Source organism: Mercenaria mercenaria, unplaced genomic scaffold (genome assembly GCF_021730395.1).
Source record: "Mercenaria mercenaria strain notata unplaced genomic scaffold, MADL_Memer_1 contig_991, whole genome shotgun sequence".
Classification (NCBI taxonomy): Eukaryota; Metazoa; Mollusca; class Bivalvia; order Venerida; family Veneridae; genus Mercenaria; species Mercenaria mercenaria.
Window position 1 is genome coordinate 41,818 of NW_026463911.1, and position 16,519 is coordinate 58,336.

General features: G+C 32.9%; 1 long non-coding RNA gene across 1 annotated transcript in view; it reads right to left on the reverse strand.

The window, feature by feature from the left end:
* Nucleotides 1-1,758, reverse strand: part of LOC128555061 (uncharacterized) — a 30,232-nt gene extending 28,474 nt beyond the window's left edge. Inside the window, exon 1 of the long non-coding RNA XR_008369776.1 lies at nucleotides 1,466-1,758. This is a non-coding gene — a long non-coding RNA (uncharacterized LOC128555061). The remainder of the gene's footprint in view (nucleotides 1-1,465) is intronic.
* Nucleotides 1,759-16,519: the final 14,761 nt, after the last annotated feature.

The following is a 16,519-nucleotide window of genomic DNA, read 5'->3' on the forward strand; positions in this document are numbered from 1 at the left end:
AAAATGTTAAAGCTAGCTAAAATTTGATAAAATCAGAGTCGGCCTTTGCCGAAAGACGAAAACACAAAGACATATTTCTGATTTTTATTTTTTGCCTAAAGTTTTTATAAAATTAGGCTATAGAAATATATTTAAAACTAATTTAGTAAAAACTGGTGACCATCCTTGCCGAAATGTAACGTGGTTGCAAGGATATGTCTCTTAGTTTTAAAATCATTGTCTAAAATTATCCTAATTATGGCTTAAAATTACGTATATGTTTAAAATCAGAATAATTTAAAAGATACTGGTTGGTAAGAAAGTATTTTGTCTTTTGATTATAATATATAGAACAGTAAAAATAACATATCTATATATACATTTTAACTAATTAAAATTTAAATTAATATAATAGAAATTATAATACATGTATTAAGAACGTTTTCGGGCTTCTATCCATCGACATGCTCCATAGACAGTCGGCTCCTGTTACTACGTTGTTTCTAAAATTATTTCTTGCTATTCATAGTTGTGGCCCGACCGTAGCAACTTTAATAGATAGCTCCTTTCACCCTGAGGATATATCCCTTGTATTGACCGCACCGGTGTCGTTAAGCCTTACGTGGTACCCCCAGACGTGGTGCATATACAAGCTCAACCGCCCTGATTATTGACGCCATCTCTTTTGAACGAAGTTTAGGATTTTAATATGTTTATACACGTTTCCCCTAATATAATATTATCTCTATTGACCGCTCTAGTGCCGTTAAGCCTTACATGGTACCCCCAGACGGGGTGAAACATTTTTTTTAAATCATCTCCCGTTAATATAGTCTGCTCTTTGTAATACAAGACAAGTCTCAGTATCTATAAGGATTACTGGACCTCTAGCCTGCCATGTACGGGTTGTCTGAAGGCCAAGTAACCAGAAATCTAGACTCAGGGTCTAGAGGTCTGGTTACCGGATCCCTAGCCACTACCTTATTGAATGGCATGTCGGCTAACAGTCAAAACTATTACCCGAGGTCCACAGAGCAGAGTGCAAATAGTTTTGACTACTAACATTCAGAAAGCGTTTACTTCAAGGCAGCAGAAGTAGTTTTCACATTTTACTTCAGGTTTTGTCTTTATTTTAGTACAATATATTATTAAAATATGCGCAAGTCAAATACTCAAACAATCTAACGTTGGTTTATATGTATTTGGAAGAGTGTAATAATCATTTTATGTTAAGCAATCCTGAAACTGAAAAAAAAATAACTGACTAACTTAACGATCATAACCTCGCTTTTATGCGCGACAATATTCGAGGAACAGTCCATCCGAAACTATGTTACAGATAAAATTTTAAGTATGAAAGACATGGAAAGCAAAAATGGTCTTTTTCTAAATGGTCATGTTCTCTACATAACATCAAAAATTGTCTGGTAAATGTCCCGCAAAATTTAAGTGCATGTACAGAAATCGTATTTCGAGAAAACAAAACCTGCATAAATCCCTAAGCTCCTTTCTCACTAATTATCCGCTTAAAGACAAAGAAAATCTCCTATATAAGTGACCCCCACCCCCAAATACCAGACTTTTTAATCCCCAATAAACAAGATCCTGTCTGGTCCAGTCTGATAAGAGTCCATAAAACCCCTGTAGACTTGACATGTAGACTAATTATTGTCCAGAGAGTCATAAATTTTATTGCCTACAGATAAATTGCTTATTTCCTGTGTTTTGCATTTTACTGATTGAAATGATGGTTGTTTTTTTCATTTTTTCATATTTTTTTTTAAATAAACTAATTTTTCATGGTTTCATTTTTTTCTTTTTTTTTTCTTTTTTTAATAAATTAATTTTGATTGCTCAGTCATGTTGATTAATGTCATAACTCTTATGGAAAAGCAGTTCTCAATCCTTTTAGAAAACTCTCACCTTTTTCATAAACAATAAAATAATCATTTAAAACTTAATAAGAGAAACTACAAGTTTCTTTATTCAATGATTATGATCTTTATCAAAAGTAACAAAATAAAACCAGAAAAATTGATAATTGCTGGATTTTATTACAAATTAAAGAAGCGTTCAGTTGCATTTTTAATAGATAAAAAATGAATATGGACAGAAGGATTATATTTATTAAAAATGCATTCAGGCCACACCACCTGAAGGCGCTTTTTATCATGGCCCACACTTTTTTATATTTTTTTTTTGTTTTTTTTTTTCTTTTGTGTTTTGTTTTTTTGTTTTTTTTTTTATTATTATTATTATTATTTTTGTGTGTGTGTGTTGAAATCAAAGTCCATATATCACTCTTTATTTCCATTTATGGGCCATGTATGGAATGTTTCTTGGGTTGGGTAGCCACGCCCTACACTTTTCTAAAACACACTTAGGCATTAGTTCTCGTTTGTGCCATGTTGTAGTAGACTTTCTGGCAAGGGCCTTTTTTTGAAGATACCTTGGGTCCAGCCAAGCCCCACAGTTGCTAAGCATTGCCCAGAAACGTTGGTAGAGTCTTTTTCTTTCTGTAGCATTAGATTGCTGTGGAGGAGAGTTATTGTCTGGCCACCAGAACTGGCGATGTTCTTCCGCTGTAACGCATGGCAAACAGTAGCAATGAATACATTCTTCTGCACAATCCTCGTGACGCTCAATAGGGAATGTATGATCAGTTCGAGTTTCATATTCGTCGCTTTCACCATCAACATTAATGCTCCAATTGTGAAAGTTGATAAAACTAAGGATTGCAAGTTTTTGCTCTTCGCTTACTTCAAGTGTTAGCTTTTGAGTTGCCATTGTAACAATGATAATTAGACAGCTACTTCAGGTGCTAAGTTCTGTGCAATTTGCATCATTATGACAGGAGGGGACAGTGTTTGTTTTACACCTGTCAATATTAATAAATGTCAGTTTCAGTTGTGAATTTTGAGAGCAAAATTACATGTTTCTTGTATATTTGAAACTGGTCATTGCAAAGTGTCAGTATTGTTATACTACGTCTTGTGCATAAAATGTGATGATGACATTTTTATTTATCATTCAGTCTCAAGCTTCTTTGAACAACTTATGTCTATTGTATTGATTTTGAAACAAACAAATCATGAACAGATCAGCAAATAATCTAAAGAAGAAACAAAAACTTAGTCTGTATGGTACCGATGAAAATTACTCTACTCTCCAGAAGAAACTTGAACACATCAAACGGCAGTCTGGTTACGAGAAACTGAGCTCAATGGACATTTTGAATACTGCTCTTTCACAATACATTGACTCTCATGAGGCTAGTGTTTGTAGTGTACCTGTACAGCAGACATGTGAACGGGAAAATGCATTTGAGCCGTTGATCCTTACCTCACAAACTTCTATTAACAATCTGGTTACAATGATAAATGACCACAATGTGAAATGTACAAAAAGACCAGCAACTGAGTGTGTAAATTCTGAGGACTGTACCAAGATTCTGACAGTATCATGTGACTTGTGCCATTTTTACCAGCGGTGGAATTCTTCTCTAACACTACCTGGAGGAAAAGATCTTGTTTCTGTGCGTCTAACACATGCATATGTGTGCAGTGGATTATTGTATCGACAGCTCGAACGTTTCTGTGAGGCTTCTGGCATAGGTGTTATATCTAAACACACTGTGCAGCAACTTTGTGGTGAATATAGTGCAGTTGCTATGACAGAACGGGATATATCATGCCATTCCGCACTTATGGAAGAGAAATCAGCTGATTCATGTGATTCGGTAGACATTATAACTGATGCACGTCACTCCACGCGTAGAAACTCTAAATATACAGATGTTGTATGTATTGGGTACAACACACACAAGGTCATTCAGCATGAAGTTATTAGACGTGATGATGATACCTGTTCACAACGACATGAATTCATTGGGACTAAGCGTGTATATGAAACATTGGATCGTAAAGGTGTGTCTGTTCGCCGACATGGTCATGACAGAAATGCCAGCATCAACAAATATGTTCGAGAACAGAGACCAGACACTATCAACCAGAATGACACTTGGCATGTTTCAGTTTCGATTGAAAAGGAAATGAAAAAAATATCATCTGGGGCAAAATGTCGCGAAGGAAAAACTTGGTCTCTCCAGCTTGTGGATAAAGTACAACCTGTGAAAACTCATATCCAGTATGCAATGAGAAGTTGTAGCCAGGACTCTTCTCGTCTCAAATCTTCCGTTCTAAATATCGTGTCTCACTACCAGAACAACCATGAACAGTGCCCACCCACGTCACGGTGTAAAAAGGACCCAAATTATATTCCAAGCGGCCAAATACTAACAGACTCATTCGCAGTTTCTCTGTTAGAAAAGTCATTGAAAGCAACAGATGTGTATAAGCATCCAGAAAATTACATTTATGCCATGGACACATTTTTTGTTGATTCTTTTAATAACACCATGAATATTTTCCAAGATAAATGAATCGGTGCGTTCGGAGATACAAATTATATGCTGAGAAGTAATATGGCAATTCTCCATTGGAATGAAAATGTTGGATCTAACAGACTTACACATAATTACAGGAATAATATATGGGCACGGTGGATGAACAGAATGTTTGGCTGGAGACCTTTTTAATGACACACTGTGAAACTCTGATTATAGGATAAGAACTGTGATTTGGGAATATATAATTCCGCTTGTGTGATCTAACGTTTCTTTAATATATAATAAAATCCAGCAAATAAAAATATATCATTTTTCATAATACACATTATTTATTATTTATAAAAGCTATGTGCCTAAATGCATTTTATATATATATATTTTTTTTGGATTAAAAAAATCAGCAATGATGAGATGTTATTGTTAAAAAAATTGATTTATTAAAAATATGATAAAAACACTGTTGTATCTTATCACTTTGATTATTTAGCCCTAATTCAATCAAGCTTTCTAAACTCGATTATAAAGGTGAGAACTGATTTACTATAAAGGTGAGAAATATCACCTGCAATTTATTTACTGCACAGTAGCTATACAGTAGCTTATTATGATAAACAGAAGCAAGTCTATCAGTAGTCCAGAGTTGTGTATTGGCCCTTACCGCCAATACGCAGACCTTATCATCCCCATAGGCCACATACCTGACATACCAGAATCAGTGTCTTTAAAAGTGACAACAGTAACGCTGTGATCACGACGGGGTATTTTTTACCTGAGGCGCTTGGCATGCGCATTGTAAACGCGAGATTATCTCTTGTTGCCATTCTGTGTACTGTATTAATACGTTAATTGCAGAGTGGTAAAAGATATTGTATCATAGCTCGGTGTTTTTTCTTGACAAATTTGGTGCAGATAATTCCTATACTCTTGAGTACAGGGTGTGGTAACTAAAAGTGTGCAGGTATATGGCAATGTGGACCGCCTAAAACTTCCATATATGGATGGCTATGATACAAAACTGAAAGAACATTAAAACTCTCGGGTAAACAATTTATACATTAGAGGATAATTATTTTCTTATGTTCAGGTAAAAAAATTTTCACCAACAGAATACCATAAAATTTCGTAAGCATACAAATAATTAATATGATTGTTGACAAGTTAAATCACATTTCATTTCATTTACGATTATCCATAAATAATTGATTGCGTAACAACATTTTAAATAAATAAACTTGCTGGATACGACAATAGACAATACACAAACTTATTTCCGTTGATTTCTGCCGAACTATAACGGGTTAATTACACCTAGAGGTGTGACTTACTTTTTGTCTTTTGAACCTGATTGGCTGAAATAGACAACTTTATAAGTAGGGGAGTGGCATGATATATCGGGTCAATCGTAAGTATAGCTATTGTGCGTAAGTATTTACCTCGCAGTCATTGATCTTAGCCATTATTTTGCCGGCGTTTTCGTTGGTTTACGCAATATTTGTACCTGTATTACTAAAATAGATACTAGTATAGTTAGTTAACCGATGAAGTGGTAAAGTGTCAGACTTCCACGCATGTTATCTCGGGTCCGAAGTCAACTCAAATACATTTTAAAAACTGTAATGTGATGTTATCAATACTGCTTTTACCCTTACATTATTTTATGAAACATATTTCACAAATTTTAACGATTTCTCTTGTAGTACTTATTTTCTGGGAAAGCTGGTGACCAGTAATTTGTCTTTTTATTTAAGACAGTAAAGACTCTTTTTAATCGACATTGTCTACAACGGTTAACTTGGTTACAAGCGTATTTAACTCAATAACTTAAGTATAAAGTTGATCGGAAATGTGAGAATTTTCCTGTCTATTAAGTTTACAGATAACGTTTGAAAAAAAGCAAGATTTAATGCTTGTTTAAAAGTTGCAATTATGTATATGTACATACGTAGAATTTAGTAGCCAGAGATCAGTTATTTTGCTAATGTGTTTATATGCGTTTACTTGGATATATTCAATATTGTCTGAAATTGTATTTATATGTGTAATCTTCATATATATATATATGGAGGATATTATATAAATAATACGGTAAGACGTAAATCTCGAATCAATAATCAAGGCAGGTAAAGATTTTGACCACACAGCTACCTGCACATGCAATATGATGTAAGTTCTATCGCTGTATTACGGAATACGGTTAATGCCACATCAAAGGGCGACACACTGCAATCGCATGAAACGACACACGAAATTGCAACGCAAAGGACAACAATGTACAACGACACACGGCATTTTAACATTTGAGTGTGTGTTGTCCTGAAAACGCGACACACGGCATTAACCGCGACACACGACAATGTACAACGACACACAACATTAACCACGACACACGACATTCAATGCGACACACGACAACGGGATTCAAGATTGAAGATTCAAAGTTTAACGGGCAATGACACTTGACAGGAACTGTCACATGTCGAGGTAATTTAGGTTAGATTTTGTGAATATATTCCTTTTTTTATCAAAAATCGATCATTTTCAAGTATTTTGAGGTATCTTAATAAAAGTTACATGCATTTTTAGAACTACTACAGAACTATTTCAAAAAAAGTATAGCGCAATGCTCCAACGCAACCCTAACGGTCGTTCGGGCTCGAACATGGGTGCCATGATGTAAAAAAGAAAAAATGCACGAAAATATACATTATTTTTCCTACAAAAAAGGATTTTACATCAATTTAGACTCAAAAGCAACACACGTTAGTGAATATCAATTATATCTATGGAAATAAATAGCTTAGGTAAGTTTTGTCCGTCTGTACGATCTGCAGACTTGCTATAGGGACTGTATAATGCTAATCTGTTTTCTAAAAATATTAATTTCATTTTATAGTAAAAAGCGTTAAAAGTAAGGTATCAAACTGACAATTCTTTTAATAAGTAGTTGAAATATTGTCTAATCGAATATGAAAAACAATTTTCTTCTCCGACGGACATGCCATCGGGAACATTTGATGAACTTTGCCATTTTTGGCTTAAATATTAGCCGTAAAATGAGGAAAAGTGTTTATAAAATATTTATTTATGGGTAAATTACTGCAAATATATAGTTTATCGCTTATTAACACCTTTTTATTTTGGGACTAGGGGTGATCATGTAATTTATTACAAATATAATTATCATGTTGGTGATAGCAGCGGAAGCACTGCGTCTATGTTAACAGCCAAATTCCCGAATATTTTTGATTATTAGTAAAAACAAATTTTGTCAGATACAGTCAGTATGAAAATAGAAATATTTTATTGAAAAATGCTTACTCTCTACGTTATTTGTATACAATCACACGGCAATATTTAAATGTATAATTATGTTTATATTGTTTGAAAAAACAACAACACAGTTTACGTCAATAATTTGTCTGTCCGTCCGTCTGTATTTATTAGCGTTAAGTTCAGAAAAATGTGGTTTAATATATTCGTAGAGCTAAACTCAAGCAGTTATAGCACACGTTAAAAGAAACGAATAATCTGTAATCCCTTACACTTTTGATGATAATATTAATGATAACAACAATAATAATTATGAATAAACGCGATATTTTCTTTCCACATTATAAAAGGAAAAAGTGATTGAGCTGTTAAAGAGTAATATGTAAATAGAACAAGTATTAAAGAATCAATCATGTAACATTCGTATCAACCTGTGTTTCGAAAATGTCGGCGCAACAGCATCATTTCACTTGAAATAAACCAATTTTTGTAGATTTTTTTTTCTAGGATAAGATAACCCTTGTTTTAACATCTGACATCTGTTAAATACATACCTATTTAGTTCTTACATGAGGAAGAATTGACCTCATGACCGATATTGCAGAAAATCGATATCAGGGGAGACAACAGCTATTTGGTATTGTTAACAGGTGACCGGTATTGCGATGTCGATATCTACTGCCTCCGGGTATTGTCACCTGGATGTTTATTTCAACATTAAGTGTAATCAAAGAGAAGGTTTTTCATAAGATAATTAAACAAAAGTCACGGGAGTTACGAACTATGGAAAAGGGATTTTTCATTAGAAATAAAACAAGTCATTTTTATCAAAAGAATGTTTAATATGTAATTTTCTGAACCATAGCATTTTTAACATGTTATTTTGTAATAATTAAATTAATTTTTATATCAATATAACATATCTATCAGCAATAAAAACCATATTTTCATATAAAATTATTTTCATACATATTCTTATATAAGAAGAATGTATATTTTAACATGTTTCCGAAAAACAATGTAACAAATCGGGTGAACATTGCTATCTGTAAACCATTTAGATTCAAGTTAAAGGCAAATATCGTTGAAGTCTTTAATTTATTCATTTTTTTTTTCATTTTCAACCAAATCTGAAATTTAAATGACCCTTAATCTCTAGAAAAAAGGAGGTTCGTACCCATAGACACTTCCTTTTATATTTATATAGCACTAGCATTTATATTTTTACGGCGTCTCCCATCTATAAAATACGCTGTCGTTGAAAAAAATAATCTGACATATATATTTAAGAAATATGATCTGACTTTACATTGTTTTAAATAACGCTGTCTTTAAGTATAATATGTGTAAAAGACCTAGGTACCACCGCCCCCCTCCAACCCCCCCCCCCCCCCCCCCCCCCCACAAAAAGAAGAAGATCGAACCACGTTTTATACGATTTTATAACTTTTACGGCCATAACACATTCTTGTAAAAAAACAACAACAAAAGACAAATATCAAACAGGGAAGTCACAAAATACAAATGAACTTGACGAATATATTTTAAAATTGTCTGATTGATATGTATTATACCTGCTGCCACTACCACGTCCATTCTTATGTCACAAAAATACGTACGTAAGTTATTTTTTCTTTTAAACAGCTGTTTACAATTTATAATTACACAGGTGTAGGTTTTGAATTATTTTATGCTGAAATTGTTGAACATCACACGTATATCAATTCAGTAATGCTTAAAATATTGGCAAAATAGGAAGTTTGTAAAATTAAAAAAAAAAGATAGTGGCAATCAGCGTGGTACAGGTATTTTGCCGTATTAAAGCAGACATTATTCATTTTAATATAACTACACATATTCCACCAATATATGAAAACTGCTTGCAAAATAAAAAATATGCGAAAGATTAAAATCGCATGATAATTATACCTTGTAATTACAAAAAGAAAATACCCGTAATTCAAAACGGAATTATAGCCTTATCAGTGTTATAAACGTCTGTGTTGTTTTAACGTTCCTTATTTAGAGGTAATTGGCAAGTTTTATTACAGGTCCAATAAAAAGGATTTATGCGTGATGCATATCATTCAATAGGATTACAGTATAGAAATTAGTTTTATATAAAATTATCTTGAATTGAACATGCACAATAAATTATGAAAGTAAGTTAATCACTACGACATTTATGGTAACTGAAAATATCATGAAACCAGGTAAAATTTTCACGAAAACATAAATATATCATTAAGTTACTGAAGTAAAATTCAATTCTGTTGTAAATGCAGATATTATTTACGTAGCAAAAACATTCTTGTACACAAAAATGCTCCGGACATAATTAAATATTCCAGCTTTAATTTGATTAAGGCGGACCTTGAATTTATTTACTAAAAATCATTAAGTAAAATATATACAAAAAAAATCTGTATTTTACCTTTTTACGACAGTTTGCATTTGTGATCCAAGGGTCGTTAGGAAAGCTATCTCTTTTAATGTTTAATTGACATAATTGGCATAAATGACACCGATATTTAATGTATATGAAATAAGGTGAGAACAACAACATAAGAAGAAATGCGCGTCTCTTTCTTTTAAGAACCGAAATATTAATTGCAATATTCAATTGCATTTCTTATATTGTTAATTTGTGATATTAACACAAAATGAATTACTCGAGAAGTAAAATTACATTAAATGATTAAATCCTTACTTTAACGTTTTGATCACAATACCGCATGTTCACGCGGCATACTATAATATCGTCTGCTTATGACGCAACAACAACAACTTCGCGCTGAAGTTAATTTTTCTTCGAAATTAGTGAAAATAAACCGTCTGAGAACGAATCAATCTGATATCGCTCGATTGGACTCACTGGATTGGACTCATTGCAGCTTGAGTCTCTGGATTGGGGTCTCCAGACTAAAGCCTTCAGACTTGGGTCTTCTGACAAGTGCCATCAGACTGGGGCAAAAATATTACCAAAGTTCAACATTTGATTCATCACAAGGTTTTTTTTTAAATTAAATTTTATCTTAATTTTTGATTCGTTCTTCGCATGAAGTTTGATGCCATCATTTCGTCATTTTTTCCCTTCTTTTTTTCCGTATAAAATGTGCAAAAATCTCATACATGCGTTTCTTCAAAGCATTTTTTTGTATAAAACCATTGACATGAAAGCTTAGGTGCAAGAACTTTCCTACTCTCATTGAATTTATCTTTTGAATGATATTTATTTCATTTTTGTGAATGGCCCCTGTTCACAGTTTCTAGTCAGGAGCCCCTGTCTGAAGGCTCCAGTGCAGAGACTCCTGTAAGGAGACCCCAGTCTGACGGCTCCAGTATTAATGGAATAGATAGAAATATGAAAGAACTTTAACGTAGTTTATATTGTGCGGTTATGTCTTTTTTTGTCCTATGTAGAGTGCGGAAGTCTGAAAATGTACCTCCGTTGCTAAGGACTACGCTGTGGTTGAATCCCTTTATAACCGATTTTGAGAGTATAAAAATAAAATAAATAAAACACGATTTCAATATACACGATTTCGATTCTAATATGCCCTAAATCTAAACCAGTGTATAAAATATAGTACAGCTCTTTCTTGGTCGCAAATTGTCTGCTTCTATCTTCGACTTCTGGCAACGTCATTTTCTTTTTTTTTTTTTGAAAATTTGTATGTATATTTAGGTTATTAAAACAACATTTATAGATTTATAGTGTTGATCAATTACTGAAATGTAATCCATTAATATTTTACACAAAATATCTTTACATTGATATTGGTAATTTGGAAAATGTCTACGAGCATTTTCCTAATTCCACTGGTGCTGGTGCATATTATTCCCAAAATGATAAAAAGGGCCTGAAAATGTTATCTTGGTTAAATAATAAGAATGAGGTATTTCCTTTCTAAAATGTTCCCGGCTATGAGTTACAGCTTTCAAAGATTCGTCCGTATTTAAAAAATTTCTTGTGAACACGATAATGACTACATATTCATACGGTTTACATGAAACACCAACATAACTTGTTTTGGCATAATTTGGTGCCAACATTTGGTAAATTTGAGTTTTGCAAGCATGTAGAGACTTCATTCATAGTTTGATTTAATACACACTTGCAAAATATTTTTACTGACGATATATATTTGAAACCAGGGTGAATCCGTCTCATACGATCGTAGTTTCCTGAGATTTGGCACAAACTGACTTCTAAAGGAGCCAAAATTTGTTAAGTTCTACCTTGTAGACACGATAGAAGTTTTTACCACTATTACACACAATTTGAATCACAAAAAAAGGTCTTGGTAAATGAAAACAGGCTTGATGAAATAATGGGTCCTAGTTTTACTGTCCCCGAAATGTGCGAAATTTTGTATTTTTGTATTTTAACTCTTTTAGCCATATGGAGGTTTCATTGATATTTTGACTTGATAAAAACTTTTACAGGTCAAGTGATAAAATAACTTGGTCATTTGGTCAAATCAAAGAAAAGGTTTGTTTACACAATAGAGGTCACATTTATGGCTCTGTCTTCCAGAAACTTGTCAGATATTTGTCTTGATGATTCCTATGCAAAATTGAATCTGGCTTACATAAAGGCTCAAAAACTAGGTCACACAGTCATATCAAATGAGAGGCTTCTTTAAATACTGCAGACCACATTTATAATTATTCATATTTCATGAAACTTGGTAAGACTGTTTATCTTGATTATTTCTTGGTCAGGTTTGAAACTCGGCCACGTTGGTCAAAACAAAAACTTGGTTGCAAGCTTAAATAAAAGGAAAAGCTTCATAAAACCCCAGTGTCTAAACTTGAAAAAGTATCTTCATAAAGTTTGGTAAAAATATTTATCTTGAAAATTCATAGGCCATGCTTTAATCGAAATCACTTGGGGTAAAAAACTAGAGTACTACTCAAACTTAATTAAACAAGTTTTTTACACTGTTGAATCAGCGTTTATAAGCCAACTGTTATGAAACTTAATCTTTATGTCTGTCTAAGTAATTGTTGTGCCATATTAGCAGATAAATGATTTAGAGTCATTATGACCCTCATGTTGTAACCATAGAAGAGTATTTATGTATAAGTCAAGAGTTCAGTACGCTTTCATATACAGAATAGCATAAAGAAGCGGAAAAATTATATGTTATACATTGATTACTAGGTAATGCTTATAAAACTATAATCATATCTTGAACAATGTGGTGAACGTTACTGTTTTGATATCACCGATTACGTCATTTCTGTGGGAAAAGGTGTATGGCGACAGGAAACGCCATTTGTTTTTATAATTTTATGAAGAATATAGAATATGCTTTTCAGTTTTTAACTTGGGCTGAAGAAGAAAATATACCGTCTGATATATTGTAATCTATGAAAAAGTTTATTCCTTGCGGATGACGAATGTTAAGTAAAGATTGGACATCAGATCAGCGTTGCCTGAACCTTTGAGAATATTTATCTGGCTTACGGTTTAGAATAGTTTTCAACCTATGCATTTTAAGAATTTAAGTTATACCTACAATTAATTTGTCTGATAAAATTGAATGATTGTTTATCTCTGACAAATATTCAAACTTGGATAACAAGTATCGGTATATATATTATATAGTAAATATATATATTTTCGAGAAATTAAACAAAATTGAGTCAACTTACGTTGTTATACGTACATATATATGTTGTGCCACTGTCGGGTAATTCCATGTGCTTTGTCACACAGTTTGCAAATAACTTAGACAGCATGCCACATTAAACTAGAGAAATTATTATTGTTTACGAAACTGTTACTTCCAAAGTATTAAAACGCGTATTTTTTTTTCTCTTCTGGAAAAATCCACCGTAAAGAGCTGCATTGTAATTTTGTAAGATATAAACAACTCAAATGTTTGTATTTTGAAATGTTGTCAGCGGATCCTTAACTTTCGTAAACATTTTATTATATTTGTTATTGACAGAAATTTAAGTTTTGATTGTTCGTTACATATTTATTTCAAACGTTTGTTGAATGCCTAAATACTCTAGTTTTAAGAATGTTTTCGATATACATGGAACGTTTTAACAATATGAGACACACATGTAAGGTTATGCGTAATTGTTTTGTTTACATTATATTGCCGTGATAAAAGTCTTTGGTTGCAGGAACAACAAAGTACAGTAACAAGTTAGAGTGTCCTCAAGATACAAATCATTTAGCTATCCATCTAATTTGTTTGCAAACATGATGTCTCAATGCGTTTAAATGTGCTGACTTCAAAGCACTTGCCACTCATTAATGTGGGTTGGAGCCTCACTCGTGGAGATAAGTTCGTAATCTGAGGAAGTCATCCAGCTGAATTACGGTAGGTCGGTGGGTTTCCCAGGTGCCCTCTCTTGATTAAATAATGCAAAGGGAGTCACCTAGGGCCTTCCTCTCTCAACAAAGCTGGAAAGTCGACATGTGACCTATAATTATGTGTGTGTAGTTACAGCCAGCAAAATGAATAAATAAGTGTTTCCAAATATATACCGGTAATTGCAAAATAAATGGGTATATAGATAGGAGTGCATTGTCTTACTTGTTTATGCCTAATACTTATGTGTAGGAGAAGAAGCAACTATCTTTTGTATTTTTTTTTTTTGTATTTGGGTTTTACGGCGCATCAACACAGTATAGGTTATATGGCGCCAAACAGGACTACAAATTTTGGTTTCATATCTCATTTACATCGAAATAAAAACATAAGGTATGAACTAAAAATTTGCATACCTGCTGGAATCACAGTCACAGCCAAAGCAAGTGTTAAGACCCTTTTACTCGCCTCATACGATCATGCAATGGTAAGGCCGTTGTTCCAATTCTTTTCATACACAGATCGTCTCAGACCCACATGGGGCCTCAGACTTATTTTTTGTATACCGGTAGGAATCGAAAAAAACAAAACAAACATTTAGGTCTTGAAGATAAAAAAACTAGAAAATTGTCTTAAAGGAAAACAATAAAATATCTCATTCACCGAAATGTATCAAGATTATTTCTGTGGCTAACGACATATTTTATTTTACCGTAAATACCCGGAAGGGAAAAAGCATCGTGAAATATTAGTATCACGACTTCTCGATATGTTGCACTAGACACTAGCGTGTAATCAATTAAAAAAAAAACACTTTTCAAAAAAAAAAAAAAGAAAATAATAAATAAAAATAAAAATCACATCTTGAATCACTCAAATGAATATTGTATACGTTCTTCGAAAAAGTTGTTACCTAATAATAAATATAAATGACACTGAAACAGAAAACAGAAGTTGTGACAAGTTCAACGTTTTTAGTGTACAAATAATAGAATGTCCAGTCTCTCGTTGTTAGGTCACTCACCTGGCACACAAAATATTTTTTGTGCATTTGATAAGATGTTGATCAATTAATCTTTATGAGCTATTTTTTATTTTAAAGGCATTAATTCGGATGGTAAAGACAATCTTTGAATCAACAAAATTACATTTTGTATGTGACTTTTATTGATTGTACGATTGTTTAAAAGTTGCATTACTTCTACAAACTTTCCTCGCTTAATTCTTTTAGTGAGCTATGTTTTTTAATACATTTCGTGAAAAATCGCTTCACAGTTTCAACATCCCCTATTTTCGTTATGATTGGTCTTTTTGAAAAAATAAAATGCAGCAAGAAGCTGTTTGTTATTCTGTCTTTGACCTTATATATAAGGAAATTATTTCAAAAGATAAAATGGCAATTTTATGTTTTAATTTGGAGATTGCTCTTATAATAAAAAAAGTATATCGATATTTCTGACTATTATAGTGCGCTAAGTGATCATAGCCCAATATGAAGTTAAAATAATTGCTTCCAAGTTTTTTTTTTTTTTTTTTTTTTTTTTTTTTAAATGATTTATCTCCAGTGGATGTTTTGTAAATAATACTAAATTAATAAAAATAAATAATAAAATGTTGAATGTTCTTCAAATTTAAGCAATGTGTTCTTTCAAATGATGAATACAAATGCTGTTGTTGCTGATGTTGTTGTGATTATTTTAACGCCATTTACAGTGACCATACAGCTAAAACGGCTAATTTAGCTTAAATATGCTCGTATTTATTTACATCGATCATGAAACAAGGTTTATATTAATCACGCTCGACGCTGCTTCCTGGGCTGGGTGTCCAGTACTCGCGCTTATTTAGGGATTGAAAAGGTAGTGGAAGAGACTTGTTTTTGTGGGATTCGAACCAGCGAGCTTTGTAGACCAAGTCCGGCGCTCTATCCCTAGCCCACGACGCTTCCCTAATCTAACCACCTCACAAGATACCATTGCAGACAAAACCGACCTAATATGTTTACCAGAACTAGATATTTCCTGATGTTCATATTCAGATATATTTTGTGCTTCCGGAAGACCATTGTACCACCATCTTGTTAATATGTTTGTTTTTTGGAGTTTAACACCCTGCTACAACAAGTTTCAGTCAAATCAAGGCGATCAGTTCAGCACATACTGTTTTAGCAAAGCTACACAGTTGAACATTACTTCGTACACAATTGCCCACGCAAACCTGGGGTTAGAGGAAATGTCAGTGTTGCTCTGTCCATTACTGTCAACAAGCAATCAAAATTCAACTGAAACTGCTAAAATATTCGGATGCATTTTGTGCTAGCGGAAAGTCAACTTACCAGAAAGTAATTAATTTCCGCAATCATGAGATTCTTTGATGAATTTTAAAAGTATATAATTAAACACACAGGGTTTTAAAGTAAACTTTATCAAAACACTGAACGCAAAACATCCTGACACGTATCCCGATATTTAGTTGTCAAATACGAGGGCTCTTCAAAAATAAGGTAGACCTTTTCTCTAGCTTT